We start from the raw sequence: 13,591 nt of genomic DNA, 5'->3' as shown, positions 1-13,591 counted from the left end.
TTTTCCATTTTTTAAATAATTATAGCCATGTCTTTTATTCTTGATAAATTGAGCTAAAAGTTTGTAAATTTTGATCAAAGAACCAACTTTTGGTTTTGATGACTTTCTCTGTTGTTTTTCAATTCTCTATTTTATTTATTTCCCTCTAATCTTTATTATTTACTTCATTCTGCTTGCTTTGGATTTAGCTTGTTTCCTTTTCTAAGTTCTTAAGGTGGAAAGTTAGGTTATTGATTTTAGATGTCTTCTTTTTTTCCAGCTTCATTGAGATATAATTGACATGTAACATTATGCAAGTTTAAGGTGTACAATGTGATGATTTGATACAAGTATATACTGAGAAATGTCTACCACCATAGGTTAACACACCTCTCACCTCACACAATTATTGTTATGTTGTTATTGTTATGGTGAGAATATTTAAAATCTACTCTATTAGCAACTTTCAATATAGTTTCAGTCTTGTTAGCTATAGTCAATATGTGATACATAGATCCCCAGAGTGTACTCCTCTTAAACTGACCAATCTCTCTTCATATCCCCCATCCAGCAATGCCAATCTATTCTGTTTCCATAATTTCATTTTTTTTAGATTCTCTGACTTATTTCACTTAGCATAATGCCCTCAAAGACCATCCATATTGTTGCAAATGGCAGTATTTAGTCCTTTATTTTAATTGGTGAATAGTATTCATTCATTCATTTACATCACATTTTGCTTTATCCATTCATCCATTGATGAATATTTAGGTTATTTCTATGTCTTGGCTATACTGAATATAGCTGCAATGAACATGGGGGTGCAGATAACTCTTTGAGACAGTGATTTCATTTCCTTTGAAGATATACCCAGAACGGGGATTGCTGGATCATTTTTAATTTTTTGAGGAACCTCCATACTGTTTGCCACATTCGCTGAACCACTTTACAGTCCCACCAACAGTCAACAAGGATTCCTTTTATTCCATATCTTTACCACCATTTGTTATTACTACCTTTTTTATAATAGCCATTCTAACAGGCAGGAGATGGTATCTTGTGGTTTTTGATTTCCATTTCCCTTATGATTAGTGATGTGCACATTTTCATGTACCTGTTGACCATTTTTTAATCATATTATTTGTTTTTTTGCTAATAATTTGTATCAGTCCTTATATACTATGGATATTAACCACTTATCAGATACATGGTTTGCAAGTATTTTCTACCACTCCATAGATTGCCTTTTTGTTGATTGTTTCTTTTGCTGTGAAGAAACTTTTTAGTTTGATGTTGCCCTACCTGTTTATTTTTCCCTTTGTTGCATGTGTTTTTGATGTCAAATCTAAAAATCATTGCCAAGACCAAAGTCAAAGAGCTTTCCCCCTGTATTTTCATCTAGGGGTTTTATGGTTTCAGGCTTAACAAATAAATCCTTAATCCATTTCCAGTTATTTTTTGTGAGTGGTATAAGACAAATGTCCAATTTCATTCTTTTGAATGTAAATATCCAATTTTCCCAGCATTGTTTTCTCAAGAGACTATCCTTTCCCCATTTAGTATTCTTGGCTCCCTTTCAAATATTAGGACTGTGTATGAGTGGGTTTATTTCTGGGCTCTTGAGTCTGTTACATTGGTCTATGTGTCTAATTTTATGACAGTACCATATTTGATTACTATATCTTTGTAATATATTTTAAAGTCAGGAAGTGTGATGCCTCCAGCTTTGTTTTTTCTCAAGACTGCTTTGGCTATTTGGAAACTTTTGTTGTCCCATATGAATTTTAGGATTTTAAAACAATCTACACGATTGTTTTAGGATCATTTAGATGATAATGTGATTTTCATCTTTCATTCTATTACTGTGGTGTATCATATTTATTGATTTGCATACAGTAACCATCCTTGCATCCCAGGGGTAAATCCCACTGGATCATTGTGTATGAACCTTTAAATATGTCGAATTCTGTTAATATTTTCTTGAGAAATTTTGCAACTATATTCATCTGGTATATTGGTCTATAATTTTCTTTTCTTGTAGTCTTCTTATCTGTCTTTGGTATCAGAAAGATATGCTGCTCTCTTAAAATGAGTTTGGGAGTATTCTCTCCTGTTCAATTTTTTTGGAAGAGTTTGAGAAGCATTGCTGTTAATTCTTCTTTAAATGTTTGGTAAAATTCACCGATGAAGGCTTATGGTTCTGAGTTCTTTTTGTTGGGAAGTTTTTGCCTAATGATTCAATCTCTTTACCTTTTTCTGGTCTGTACAGAGTTTCTATTTCTTCATGATTTAGACTTGGTAGGCTGTATGTTTCTAGATATTTACTCACTTCTTCTACATTGTCTAATTTGTTGGCATACAATTATTCATAATAGTGTTTTTGTGGTATCACTTGTAATGTTTCCTCTTTCATTTATAATTTTATGTTTCTGAGTCCTCTATTTTTCTTGGTAATTCTACCTATGGTTTGTCAATTTTGGTTATCTTTTTTAAAAAAACAGTCTTATTTTTGTTGATCTTTTCCATTGTTTTTCTATTTCATTTATTTTTGCTTTTATCTTTGCTATTTCCTTCATTCTATTAACTTTGGGCTTCATTTCTACTTCCTTTTCCAGGACCTAGGGGAGTAAAGTTAGGTTATTTATTTGAGATCTTTTTTGTTTCTTAATTTAGATGTCTATCGCTCTAAAATTCCCTCTTAGAACTCCTTTCCCTGTAGCCCATTAATTTTAGTGTGTTGTATTTCCATTTTCATTTGTTTTGAGATATAGTAATATTTTGATTTACCTTTTGGTTTCTTCTTCGACCCTTTGGTTGTTCAGGAATGTGCTGTTTAATTCCCACATACTCGTTAACTTTCTAGTTGTCCTCCTATTATTGACTTGTTACATCCCATTGTGGTTGGAAAAGATACTTCGTATAATTTCAGTCCTTTTAAATTTGCTGAGACTTGTTTTGTGATCTAACATGATCTATACTGAAGAATAATTTGTGTGTGCTTGAGAATATGTATTCTGCTGCTGTTGAATGCAATGTTCTGAATATATCCATTAGGTCTATTTGATCTAAAGTATACTAGTTCATATCCAATGTTTCTTTATTGATTTTTTGTCTGGATGATCTATTCATTGTTGAAAGTGGGGTTTCAAAGTCCCCTACTACTATTGCATTGTTCTCTAGTTCTCCCTCAAGATCTGTTAGTATTTGCTTAATATATTTAGGTGCTTTGATGTTGTGTGCTTGTGTATGTACAACTGTTATATCCACCCTTTATCATACTGTCTTTCTACCATTTTTGACACACGTCTATATTGTCTGATATAAGTATACCCGCCCCTTCTCTCTTTTCATGGAATTATTCTTCCTTCCATTTTTTTCACTGAGAGCCTATGTGTATCTTTGAAGTTGAAGTGAGTCTATTGTAGGCATACATAGTTGGGTCTTGTTTTTTATTTTTTTGTTTTGTTTTGTATTTTTTAATCCAATCATGCATTCTACGACATTTGATTGGAGAGGTCAATCCGTTTTCATTTAAAGTAATTATTGATAAGTAAGGACTTACTAATCCCATCAATTGTTTTCTGGCTGAAATGTAGTTCCTTTCTTCCTCTCTTGCTCTCTTCCTTTGTGATTTGATGATATTCCACAGTGATATACTTTGCTTCCTTTGTCTTTTTCTTGTGTGCATCTACTGTTGGTGTTTGCTTTACGGTTATTCTGAAACTTACATAAAACATCTTTTAGATATAACAGTGTATTTTAATTCTTAACTTAAATTGTATACAAAAAAAATCTACCCTTTTAGTCCTACCTCAACATTTTATGCTTTTGATATCACAACTTACATCTTTTTATATTGTGTATCCATTAACAAATTATTGTAGCTGTCACAATTTTTAATACTTTGCCCTTTAATCTTTATACTAGAGTGAAGTGATTAACACACCACCAAATTACAGTATTGGAGTAGTCTGAATTTAAGTGTATGCTTACATTTACCAGTGTGTTTTATATTTTCACAGTTTTCATGTTACTAATTAGTGTCCTTTCATTTCAACTTGAACAACAACTTTCAGAATTTCTTGCAAGGCAGGTCTAGTGGTGATGAACTCCCTCAGCTTTTCTCTGGGAAAGTCTTTATCCCTTCTTCATTTCTGAAGGACTTTGCCATGTAAAGTTTTGGGTTGGCAATTTTTCCTCTAAGGTATTTGAATAACATCCCACTTACTCTTGGCTGGTATGGTTCTGCTAAGAAATCTGCTTATAACCTTACTGAGGAGCAGGTTGTGGGGGTGGGAGGGTGTCCCATGAAAGTTACAATCTTCTTTTCAATTGTACTCTTAAGATTTTTTTCTTTAATTTTGATAGTTTTATTATACTGGATAGTTTTATTATAATGTATCTTGGAAATGATCTTTGTTGTTCCTAGCCATCTAAAAATGGCTTTGAGTCTCAGTTTTATTGTATGTATATACTACACTTTGTTTATCCATTCATCTACTGACAACCATTTGAGTCTATTTTAACAAGGACGATGATATATAATTAGGCCATATGTGTAATCAAAAACTGAGTTGGAAAAAAAAAGTTATGTCAGCAAGTGAAAAAGAAATCACATTAAATCTAAATCCCTTAGGACATGTGTACATATTATAATGTATCATTTATAAGGATAGTATGTAGATAAAATTGAATCTTCCATCTACTTCTCTGGATATGGACACAATACTGATTGCTGTGCAAAATTTAACTTTCATCTGATTTTGTTTTTGTTTCATGTTAATATACTCTGTGTAAAAATCTCTAATTATTCTCAACAGTAAGATTCATAAAACATAACACACACCAAAAGTCTTAATGAATACTTGATAATATATCTTTTATGGTACTGCTTTTGTAAGGAGCATGTTTTGTTTTGTATCTCGTTAGTCTGGTTTCATCTTTTATTGTAATCTAGGCTTTACTGTCACTTGTTTCAGAATTTCCCTGACAATCTGGTTTTCCCCTGAAGGTCTCCTTTGCCTCCTTAAATATGACTCTAATTTTTTTTCTTATTAGAGATTATATTTCTATTACTAGTTTTTTTTATTTATTTTATTCTTCAAGAGAAAATAAAGAGTTGTTTTAGTATAAATACTATATTATTGCTAGGAAGGAAAATGAACATAAACACAATTACAAATATGTACTCTTTGCATTTGAGAAATGATAATAGGTTATCACAACTACAACAACGTTTATTAAGGAATGAGGGCCAAACCTCACATAGGATGATTAAAATCAACATATACAAGAAGCAGAGTTGCTTATGCAATATGATGCAAAAGCTTGAGAAGTCAAGAAAGGGTGTGGTGAAACTCTTTCAGCTGTACACGCAGTCACCTGAAACCTGACGGGTCCAGCAAGTCTTTACACATTCATATAAGCAGACTAATGTCAACCACAGTCATTTCCGGGATTGATAACTGTGCCCCTCTTTGGTCAAAAATTGGTAAGAGATCATGTTGTCTTCACATGTGATCCTCAGAAGATCTGAACTAATATTTCTAAAGTTAAAGACGATTTTTGTTCCTTCTTGTTCTGTTAAATAAATATTAGATAAATTCTATTGCACTAGAAGAAGATTAGTAGATAAATATGTAGGAAATTAGTTCTAATGGACAATCCCCATTTTAATTGAAAAGAAGTTTAAAATAGCTTTCAAAGAGAGTTGATGGAGATGGTACATTCAAGTTTGATAAAAGATTCCTTTCACAATATTTTAAAACCAGGTAGATCTAGCCAGCATCTTTCAAGAGAAGAAGATGCAAAATCCTGGTTAGAAGACATTGTGTTCCAAAGGTCCAAGTCTGCCCTTTAAAAGGTTTAACATAGAACAAATATTCCAATAGCAAATATATTGTGATATATGTTACAAGTATGTTAAGACTGTAAATTTCCAGGATAACCTAAAATAGCTTTTTCATTCATAATACTACTGAAATTGTATTCAGTTTTTTCAAAAAGACTGTCAAAAGAAAAATATAATCAATAGTATTATACATTGAGTACGTACTGAGAAATGTCCTATTAATTAACCAGGGACAGAAAGGGGTGGAGGGTATTTCATGGAAATATATGGGATAAAACTATATCAATCTAATAATACCATGATTTTAAAACACAAGAGCAACAAAAGTAATCTTCAACAAAAAATGTTCCACTTGGAGCTTTCCAAAGATTCCTGTTGAGTTTCTCAGGGTAAGGTACTTTCAAATATATAGAACTTGGTTGCCATTGTACTGTGTTGGTAGAACATCAGTATTATTTAATTGTGGCCGATTCAGTGAAATATACAGTATTTGTTGAAATTCGGCAAAAAAATGAAGGAACATTCAAACTCAGGTATTCTATGACCTACTCAACATGACAGAGAAATCACAGTATAATTTGTGTAAAAAAAGGCAAATAAAAGCTTTAGAATCTCTTACAGCATCAAAAATTTTAATAAGTGCTAATGTGCTATTGTTAATGAATGCCTTTTGTACATAACTGGAAAAGTCTACTAATTTCTTAGTACTTAGAGGATTCCATTTATTATTAAAGAATCCAATAACCAATTTTTTTTTTTCCTAGCTCTACAGAATTTGGTCTGACTTATTTTAGTACCTGTGTGTGTTCCTTCTTGTGATTTAATTCTAGTTGTCCTGATTAAATCATCCATCATTTTTAGGAAGATTTTTCTCCTTATTGGTTTTTCGTACTGCCTCACTAGTTTTAGCTGTTTGCTACTTTCTCTTCTTGATATGTCACTTTGAAAATATTTCAGTGACTGTCTTATGTTAAATTTTCTAATGGCATTTTAATTTTCATTTTAGTTTCAGTTCATTTTCCTATTTTTCATCCTTCACATTTTAAGTCTTTTCATCAGTAAGTATGACTCAGGTTTTGAAAATTTGGATTTACATATTTATTTAAGATATTCAATAAAATAAGCAGCTCCCTCAAATAAGAAATCTTACCCCTATATTATTGTCATTATATAGTTTGCAAATATTTCATATCCCATATATCCTGTGACACCTAAGTGTAAGAGTTTTCTAATATATTGGATTTAGATGATCATCAGCTACTTACTTTTCCTTGTTTTATGGACTACGAAGTATATTGTATTAATCCTGAAAAGATCATTTAAACTTTTCTTTTGTGCAGCATGGAAAGTAAAGAGATATACTTTATAGGGTTGGAGGATTAACTCTTGAATTTACCTGATGAAGGTAAACCAAAATCAAAGTCAAGACAAGAAACATTTTCACTATAGGACAGAGGACACACACTATATTTATTAGGTTGGTGCAAAAGTAATTGCGGTTTTTACAATTATTTTTAACCTTTATAAACCGCAATTACTTTTGCACCAACCTAATAGATACTGCCGAATTCTCTACCTCTAGAGAATGAGTGAAGACGAACAAAGCAACTCCATGTGGTAGTGGAAGAAAGCACAATGAAAGATAAAGGAGGCCACATTTTAAAGACTCAGAAGATCTTTGAAAAGGTGGGAGGACGGAGCATGGTCTAAATAGAGATGTGTATTAGCAAATGATGCCCGTGTATAACTGACATGTGAAATCGTGTACAGAGAGTTTCTGGAGACAGCACCGAGGAATGATTCCAGATAGAGGACAGCGAGATATACAGAGAAAACATCATCGAAGGAAAGTCACGGAGTCACAACCACAGGATGATCTCATTCTCCAATCTAAGTGACACCTCAGAGTCCTGGCATCATCGAAGGATCACGTGCCTTGTGCAGCCAGTCTTGTAAACTGTAAATCTGGGTCCAAGCTGCATAATGGCAACTTGACTCAGTATCTGAATGTTAATGTTCACTCTAAGCACAATAGTACTTTAGATAAATGTGATTCTCAACAGGATAAGGATGTTAGTACTTCCTGCAGGGTTAGGGGATATTTGGAGGAAGGAAGGCTGTGTAGACAGAAAACAAAAACAAAAACAAATGATGCTATCATTGTGTATTTGGGAAACCAGGAAAATCTATGTTTTAAAAATACAAACTATAATAAATAACATCTGAGCTAATGGGAATATGAAAACGATCATGCTCCTTAACTGGGGCTGGGGAACAGCTGGCACACGCTGGCAGAATCTTCATGAGAGAGAAGTGCAATTTTTATGTTTATCCAAGGAAGACTTGAGAAAAAAAGGAGGACATAAAATAACGCAGAAAAGAATATCGATGTTGTATAATGCCTAATCCAAGGTTGCCACTCAAGTGTGTATACCAGTCAGCCCTGGGGTAGCTTTGACTGACCTACGATCAAAGCAGGAATTGGACTAATTTAGAGATATGGAATCCATAGTTATTGCCATCATTATGGGCAGTTCCACAAATTATCAATCATCAGTTCAAAAGTAAGTTTCATTAAATATACAATAGATACACATGTAGCATATTTAATTGACTATTAAAGCAGCTCTACAGAACAAGTCTTAGAAACATATATGACATTAGCCCATAAAGCAGCTCTTTAATGTCCTCTTTGAACTATCTCCATCAGCATCACCAGGTATGCTTGCTTTGTATCATGTTTCTGATCCACACCCTTGCCTGGGATTCAGATTAAATGAGTCTGAGTTGGGGTGGTACGTGGGGAACTAACTTTTTAAATAGCTCTTTAGGTGATTAAATGATGCAAGTCATCCTAACACCACACTTGGAAAACACTGTCCTAGAGTAAAGGCATGACAATAAAGATACGTTTTACCTTACATGTGAGTTCAAATGCCTTTTTTTTCTTTTTTTTAAATATCGTATTGTTTTCATGGTAAACGAGAGTAAGCTTAAAAGAAAAGGAAAACTACATCAAAAAAATAATACATGATATTTTTAAAAAATCTCTAGCATCTAAATTTCTACATTCAGTCTTATTACTCGGACAGTAAGAAAGAGAAATTTAGAATGAAATACAAAGTGCATTCCTCTAAGATTAAATCCACTTATGTAATGAGGTGTGGTAATTCAGAATTTAGAAAGGAACAGCCACGTTGAGGACAAGCCCATCTCATTACATAGCTCCTCCTTGGTTATGAGTTGTCAGTCAGAGCTTAAATTATTTTGATTTTAAAACCATAGGTTCACTTATAGAGCTTTTTAGAGACATTTGTGGGAACTTCCCTCCCTCCTTGTTTTATTAATCAGAATAAGTAAAAAATATGGGGAAGCTAATTATTCATACGCTTTTATTTTTAAAGAGGGTATAGTTTCATCTCAGGAAAAAGACTGGCCCTTTAAATACAGACACAATCTCTCATTGTGTGTGTGCAATATACAGACAGACATCTATTCTTCAATTATTTATTTCCAATTTTTAAAAATTTTTATTATTCAAATTAATAAATAAACCATATTTGTAGCTTTGAGAAGACAGTATATATTTTCCTGTGAAAAGTATGAAATTTTATAGAAATGTAAGATATTTTATAGGAAAATGTGTACCTTTGCAATGGTAGTAATTCTTATCTTATGGTTCTTACACAAATTATATTACCTAAAAATTTATGCTAGAATATTTAGATTGACCAGAATAAAAGAACTGTTCTTCTAAATGAATCAAAATGATTGTTTCAATATAAACTGATAGTATCATATATGCAATTTGGAATGCCATTTAAAAATTACAGATCTTGAGAAAATATTTGAGACACTTTTATTTGATGAGTCAAATTAGAATTAAGTCAAAATTCTAGTTTTGTGATATCCTATTATATGAATGACTCTTCATCCTCTTAATTGAATTGTGTTCTGCTTAAGTAGGGGCTTGCCCAAATTATGGCCAAGCTTGACAAAGGGACCTATTCTCAAACTAGATTGTAAGTAGCCACTGTGACACCCTAATAAAACAGTAAAATTACAGTAAAGGAAACAATATCCTTTTCTTCTCAGCTCAGAACACAGGCCAATCTAATTTGGGAACTGTGACAAAATTAGTGATGGATTGCAACTGCATAATTTGAAGATTTCATATGTTTAATTTCTATTTTAATACTTTGAAAGTGAGATAAAATAGAGAAGATCAAACGCATATCTAGAAAAAATAGCCACGACACTTCACTATTCATTTTAGCCTTTTCTTTCTTATTCTTATTTCTCTTAATGCTTACATCTGCCTTTCACTTTCTGTGAAGAGTCCTATTCTTGAGTCTAAACATGTTATTGTCATGAACAAGCTATGATTTATGACCTTGGCTATGTTTCTTCGAGTTTTTTGTTTGTTTGTTTGTTTGTTTGTTAGCTTAAAAGAAAACCCTGGTGCTTGTTTTGTCAATATGTACTATACTAAAATTGAAACAGCACAGAAAAGATTAACACGGCCAGTGTGCAAGGATGGCACACACGTTTGTGCGTCATTTCATATTTATCGGTCTTTGTCTTGGAGGAGATGGGGGTGGCCAAGCGAATGGCAAAGGAGATTAAAGGGTGCTTAACCTCTACCACTTACGTTTTATTTATTTTGTTATATAAAAACTAGTGTTAATAAAAATTAATCTTGGTATATGAATATAGTGTTTTTTTGTGTGATTCTCTCTGCTCTCCCTGTATTTTAAAATATAAAATTCAATCATAGCAGTTATTCCATTTCCATACCTAAGAAAATGATCAGAAATGCATGCGAAGATTTATTCATCAGAATATTCTCTTCAGCATTTTATATAGCAAGAGAAAATTGGAAACAATTTAAAATTTGAACAATACAAGAAAATGGTTAAGTAAATTATAGTAGAGTCATATGATTGTTATGCATTTATTTGGAAATCTTACTTTCTGTGTTAGTTTCCTATTGCTGCTGTAAGAAATTATCACAAACTTAGTGGCTTAACAGGTCTGGAGGCCAGGGATCTGAAATGGGTCTCACTGGGGAAAATGAAGGCGTTGGGAGGACCGCATTTCTTCTGAGGAGAATCCTTTTTCAGCTTTTGGAGTCTACTGCATTCATTGGCTCCTGGCCATTTCCTCCTCACATCACCCCAACCTTTAGCCTCTGTCCTCAAGTCTCCTACCACTGACTCTGACCCTCTCCCTCTTATAAAGACCTTTGTGATTATACTGTGCCTACTGAAATAATCCAGTGGAATTTCCCCATCTCCAGATGCTTAAATTAATCACATCTGCCAACTCCCTTCTCCCATGTAAAGCAACACATTCTCAGGATTCAGATGTGGATGTGTTTGGGTGGAGGTTGTTCAGCCTACCACATTATGTAAGCAAATAAGGACATGTGAATACTTAACGTGCTTAGAACAGTGACCAACAGAAAAACACCCTCAATTGTGATTTGTAAAATGAATAGGTGGATAAGCGAACTTCTCACTGCTTCCACAGCCTGATCTAAGCCACCATTATCTCTTACCTGGATAATTCTAATAGTGCAAAGGCCTCCCTGCTTCTCCCCTCATCCCCATCTATTTCCAGCACAGCAGCCAGAGTGATCTGTTTAAAACATAAGTCAGATTGTGTTTCTCCTCTGTTTAAAATCCAACACTGTTTTGTCTCCCTATTTCACTCAGAGTAAAGCTCAAACTCTTGGGTGGCTTCCACAGCCTTACACCACGTGCTCCCCTTAATGTGACCTATTTAAACAAACCTACACTTCTATTCTGCGCCTGTTTTATTGTCCCCGCACTGTTCCTCCTAAGCACTAGTCCTGTTCCCACCTTAGGAGCCTTTCACTGCAGCTTCCTCCTGCCTGGAACTCTCCTCCCAGATATGCATGCCGCTCACATCCCCACTTCTTCAGGTCTTCGCTCATGCATCACCTCACTGAGGCCTACCCTGGCCACTGCATTTAAAAATCTCAACTAACCCACCATTTCTACGCTCCCAATCCTTTTAACCCAGTGATGTTATTATTCCATGGCACATCACCTTTTAGTATTCTAAATGCTTTTTTATTATGCTTATTTTCTGCTCCCCTACTGAAATATAAATTCCAAAAGACAATGAATGTTATATGTTTTGTTCAATGATATATTTGCATTTCCTTAAACAGTGCCTGGCACATAGTACACACTCAATAAATGGATGTTGAGTGAATGAATGAGATCCTACTGTGTGCCAGGTTCTGTCCTAGGTACTAAGGCCATTTCATCTGTAAACGTGCCAGTTTCCCCTTTGTTGAAGCTCCTTTCAAGTTCTCTAGGCTGCCAAAATCGACTTCACACAAGTCCCCAGGTTAAATGACATAGAAGAAAACACTAGATGAGAAGCAGTAAGACTGGAAATTATTAATTAGCTTTGCTTTCCTTATGTACCATCCCCGCCCTTACCACTCCTATACTTTTGTCACAATTACAGGATATTGTTTTACTGATGTTATGGAGATTAAGTAAAATGCATATAATTGTTAACTGTGGGTGCCATGAAAAACAAACAAAAAACAACATTGCAATCTAAGGGTTATACAATAAACCAGTGGGAAATTAAGAGATCTTTTTAAACACTATCATTTTACACATACACAGGTAAGATAGATGCATATATTCGGGTAGAACTGACTACAAAGCAAATTAGCCTTTCTCAAAAATTATTTTCTTATTGACTATCATTTTAAAGCTGCATTATAAACCTCTGTCTGAAATACAACCTTCAGCATGGTACATGAAGTCTTGACAATTATCACGGGACCCCCGGCTGGGAGTTTTCCATTTGATTTACTGGACAGCACACAGAGAACTGTCTTTAGAAATTGAGCAAAGTGGGAAAATCAGTTATTTGTAAGCAAAAGTCTTAATCCTGCTGATTTATACTTTGCCATTTCCTTTCTCTATATCAAGTACTCTTAAGCTTTAGAAGAAATACACGGATGTCCCAGCATTCCACACTTGCTTAAGTCAGAGGGTAGGGCTAGAACACACCAAACAGCTCACATGCAATTTCAGTTTTCTGAGCTCAACCATCAGCCTTCCCACAGATGAGGTTAACAAAGACCGATGAATTTCACGTACTATTCCACCCAATTTTACTTTTTTCTATTACAATGAACATTTTATGGAAATTACCAAGTGTAAGTGCTAAAGACAACTATATTTTAAAGAGTCATTAAAAAGTAAATCTTGAAGAAAATCAACTATATGGGTACATGGCCAGTCGTGTCCTCTTGGTGGTTTCAAACGCTCCCCAGACTATCTTCACGTTTTGTGAGAAAATATATGCAAGTCCCAGTGTCTCCTCAAATACGTAAAAGCAATGTAATATTTCAAAAGGTATCCATTATTTTATGAATTTTTGCTTTGGGACAACCTATTAATCTTTTTTTTTTTTTTTCATTATTTGAATAGAGGACTTTTTAAAACTAAGATTTGGGAAGACATCTATATTTTTGAAATGTTGGTAAATTCTGGCTCATTCCCTCAACTACAGTGTAAGCATCTTCAGGAATAAATAATGTCTGATTATACTCCCAAATCAATAACATGAGTATTAAGGCCCTATCTGATGAGTGAACTACTCATCAGATAATTAATCTACTTTTTTACTTAGCGATATTTTATAGTTTCATATGAAAATTGTATCTTGCTTGAAGACAGAAATGTTAAAGTTCACATGTTTTTA

The 13,591-nt window shown here is 33.6% G+C and overlaps 1 non-coding gene across 1 annotated transcript; it reads left to right on the top strand.

Moving 5' to 3' along the window:
* The first annotated feature begins 10,296 nt into the window (after nt 1–10,296).
* LOC141570257 (U6 spliceosomal RNA) lies at nt 10,297–10,401 on the top strand. Its single transcript, XR_012494264.1, has one exon. It is a non-coding gene; the product is annotated as a U6 spliceosomal RNA (small nuclear RNA).
* Nucleotides 10,402–13,591: the final 3,190 nt, after the last annotated feature.

This window comes from Rhinolophus sinicus, linkage group LG02 (assembly GCF_036562045.2).
Source record: "Rhinolophus sinicus isolate RSC01 linkage group LG02, ASM3656204v1, whole genome shotgun sequence".
Lineage (NCBI taxonomy): Eukaryota > Metazoa > Chordata > Mammalia > Chiroptera > Rhinolophidae > Rhinolophus > Rhinolophus sinicus.
Note: the sequence above shows the minus strand (reverse complement) of the source record. Positions and strands in the feature narration are given on the sequence as shown.